The sequence below is a fragment of the Dendrobium catenatum genome, unplaced genomic scaffold (assembly GCF_001605985.2).
Source record: "Dendrobium catenatum unplaced genomic scaffold, ASM160598v2 fragScaff_scaffold_1074, whole genome shotgun sequence".
NCBI lineage: Eukaryota > Viridiplantae > Streptophyta > Magnoliopsida > Asparagales > Orchidaceae > Dendrobium > Dendrobium catenatum.
Window position 1 is genome coordinate 689,299 of NW_021319536.1, and position 4,601 is coordinate 693,899.

The following is a 4,601-nucleotide window of genomic DNA, read 5'->3' on the forward strand; positions in this document are numbered from 1 at the left end:
CACTGCAACCAAGACCTGACTAATGTTTGTAAGAGTATGTGTCCAAATTTTTAGCTCTTTCCCCTCCTAGATGAAATCTTTTACTATGTTGATGGCAAAACCTCCTCTCTCATAGTCTAATACGACTGGAACCAGGAACCCTGCTCCCAGTGTGGCTCTATCATGGAACCCCAAACTCTGTCCTAAAGACCCAATACTCCCCACACAACTAATTACTAGACAAAGAGGTAGAAACATCAGTCAAAAACCATGTATAACCCCTCCCCCATATTACAATCCCAACATCAGCTCTACCTCCAAAATTGTTTCCCCCCACCACGAATACTCCCATGCTCCCAACTCCACCTATTGGTCCCCTGACCCCGAACCTAAACTACCCTTCAGGAGAGGTCAACAATCTAATTGATCCCACTCCCCCACCACCAGACCCTCCTCCCATCAATACTAAAAAATAATTAGCTTCCCTCCCTATCAAAACAATACAGAACATTTACACTCAACTTTTCTCAATCCCCATACTTCTCTTGACCCATCCAACCCTAACCAGAACATCACACCCCATACTTTCCCCTAAAATCATCAACCTAAAATATCCCCACTTTCTACTTATCAATTTACTTCCAACCTTAATCCTTCTAAAACCCAACAACCAACCAAACAAAAACAAAAACAAACCAGAGCCAAACAAGCCAAAGAGGCTACTACCCCCACTCCCAAATGCCAATGGCCCTACCCAAAATGGTAGCCTGGAACATCCGTGGGTTCAATAACCTTGACAAAGTTTTGTTATGCAAATAACTTGTCAATAACCACAATCTAGACCTCCTCTTTATTCTTGAAGCTAAAATCTCCTAAGCCACCTCCACTAACCCTTGGTTCCAAGCCACTCACAAAATTTTCCCCTTGAAAGGCTCTTGCAATAATTTTATGCATTCTAATATGTGGCGTATTTAGATTAAATGGAATGTTGCCACTGGGAATTTCAAACCTAAATTCACATCTAACCAATTAATACATGGTATCATCTACATTGCCTCCATCCTCATTTGCGATGTATCAGCTGTGTACGCTGCTAATTCCTTCATGGATAGGTAGCTTTTGTGGAAACAAATACATGATATATCTAACACTATTAACCACCTTTGGGCTATCATTGGTGATTTCAACTGCTGTCAGTCTCCACTTGAAAAAGATGGAGGAACTGTTCTTACCAATAGAAAATTAGGAGACTTTAATAACATGATCTTTACCATTGGGATGCATAATCTCTCCTTTGTGGGCCATTAGGTTATATGTATATTAGGAGTTGGCAATTGTAGGTTTTTTCTTACTTGGACAGAGTAACCAAAATGAGAAGAGAAGGAAAGGAATTACTGAAGGATATTGTGATGGGTTTTGCATTATGATAGATTTAAAAAAATTTAAAGGCTGTTTGTCAATAAGCAGGATTTAGTAAATTCTGTAAATATGAAATTAGTAAAATTTAGACAGGTTAAATCTTAGAAATTGTTTGGTAAGATAGTTATTAAATCTTGTTAAAATAGATGAATTTTATGGCAAAATAATTTAGGATTTAAGATGGTTAGTTTATTTTAAAATTAAATTTAATATATTTTGAATTTAATGTGTTAAATATGAGTTAATAATTAATTTTAATAGTTTATAATGATAAATAATATAATTAGGAGTTTGTGTAGTTATCAAATAATTTAATTCATAGTTTTATTTATTATTATTATAGGATTTAATTATTAAAATATTTCATGAAGTGTTAATTAAATAGTATTTATTGTTTAATTTATATTAATAATTTCTTAATTATTAGTTATTTTTTAAATAACTATTTAGAAATTGTACACTTATTAATGGTTTTATTAATTATTTAGTATTTTTAATTAAATTTAATTAATAATATATTTAATTAACTTATTAAGTAATTAAATAGTTTACTAGTTATATTAATTATTTAGTTATTTTTATAATGTTAATTATATAATTAATTAATATATTTCAAATTCTAAATCCTAAGCTAATTATATTAATTATACTAACTATTTATTAATTAAATTAAATATATTATTTAATTACACTACTATTATATTACTAATAATTTAATTATTAATATTTAAATTATATTGATTTGGCTAAATTATATAATTGGATGGAGGCCTCAAGGGTTTGCTTTTTTATCTATATTTGTCGGTTGTGTCAGTCTGTTACTTTTCCTGTCTCCATTTATTTGTTGCTGCTTTGGCCTTGCGTGCTTCATGTGAATCAGTGTGTTGAAAGAGTCGTTAAAGAAGTTTCTATGTCTCCTTTGATGACGTCTAATCAAAAGTCTTGTTGGGAGCTTGCTCGTACGAAGGTAACCATCTTTGCCTACTCCTTCAAGATGCGAGCTTGCTTGCTTACATGGGAAAACTACAAATATGTAATTCCATTAAAACAGCTAAACGACAAAATTTATTAAATCCTAGATTTACAATATAAATCTGTCGATTTGGATTTAATTGCTCACTCTCAATCCTTTGGCAGGATTTATGACAAATTCAATGTAAATCCTGCTACCAAACAACCCTTTGATATATATTGGTAGTGCATCAATAAACTCAATGCAAATTTAGAGATTGAAGCTTCTCTCATGTTAAATGCACCTAATTTTATAAAAAGATGGATTTAAGCTAAATAGATGTGTTAATTTTTATTGATTTACAATATCTATTTTCACAACACAATAACTTAGATATGCACCATTTGATTCAATTTTTTGAAATATAGGTGATAGAGTATTTTGCAGGGATATATAGATCACACAATTTTTAGTAATTGAACACGCTTAGTTGTATATATAATGTGTGCTAAGTTTTTTATTTGTCTAATTTAGTTTAAATTTTGTATAATTTATCAAAGTATAATTGAGCTACTAATGACATCAAACATAACATAAGATTATATGTTTTAGTTTGGTTTGTGAGGGGTTTTAAAGATTTTAAGATATTGAATTGGAATTTTATTATGTTATAATAATTTTTATCCTATAAATTTTAAATATGGTGGATTTGATATTTATAATAATAGTGTAAAATTCATGCATTTATTCTATATATTTTGGATGTCATCTAATTTGCTAGATTAAATAAAATAAAAATAATTTATGTTTTGAAATAAGAAAATTGTAACTATAAAAAATTTCTAAATAAATAATCTAATTCATTTATTTTTTAATATATTAGCTTAAATAATTTAATAATATTTTTTTTTCTTATTCATTTTAATCAATAGTATTAATAACATTTATCTTTAATTTTTTAACAAAAGAATTAAATTTTTGAAAAATTATCTATCAATCTATATTATTAATGTACTTATTTTATCTTCAATTGAGTTTAAGTTATTTATTAAATTTAAAATACACTTTTTCTTTTATAAAATAATTTAAATAAATTATCATTATGTCAATTAATTTCACATTTATTTAATGAGTAAATAAAATTATTATTTTCTTTAATTTTTAAGATATAATATCATATTGATATACAATATATTCAATACATATTTGTATATATCCTATAATTTAATAATAATAAATAGTCTTTTATCTCTTATTCCCTTTGATGCAACTATAGATTTTTGAAGTGAAGAAGAAAAGAAAATCCAAAGATACAAAATGTTGTCTATGTTTTGTGCTTATAACAAGTATAGCCCATCATCTAAAAATGTGATTGTTGGCCAACTCTGCATACAAATATATCTAAGATTTTGTTTGGGATAGCTTTCTTGCTGTTTTTAAAGCAATTTTTTAGTTAGTACAACAATTTTTAAGTTAAAAATTTTTTGTAATAAAAAATTTACTTTAAAAATAAATGGGCAGGCAATAAGCAATAACAACAATAAGCTTTTATTCCATTAGGTGAGTTGGGCTACAAACTTATTATTTGTTAATTAAGAGCATTATTGTATTTAAATATATTGATCCTTTACAATTTTTTAAATAAATTTATATGAGGAATGTAGAAACACTCATTAATGAAGAATCTGAATCTTCTACACATTCGCCATTCAAACTATTCAAAGCTTTGTTAAAAAGTAAAGGCTTGAAAAAAAGCTAATTATTATAAATATATTAAGTTTGCATAATAATTTTTAATTTTAGAATAAAAAGATTAGTCTTAATAATAATAATAATAATAATAATAATAATAATAATAATAATATAAATAATAATAATAATAATAACAGTAAAGAAAATTAATAAAGTGAATATTCCTTTTTCAAATAAATAGCAACCTTTTTTATTTCTATATGGAGAACATCTTAGAGTCTTAAAGGTTTTTCATTCGAATAGATCTAAAAACCGAATACATATAGTGTAACTTTTAGCACTAATAGATCTAGTGGAGGGATTGCATCTTTGGGCGATCAAGTCTTTAATAAGAGTTCACATCTTTAGATAATCTAGGTTTTTTTTTAAATAATGATGAAATAGATGGAGATATTTATCACTAGAATTCAAGTTGGATGGTTGAGTAGAGGAATGCATCATGCCTATTGTGGTGCAAGAAAAATACCCAACAAATTTAAGAAAATATTTAATATAAGAT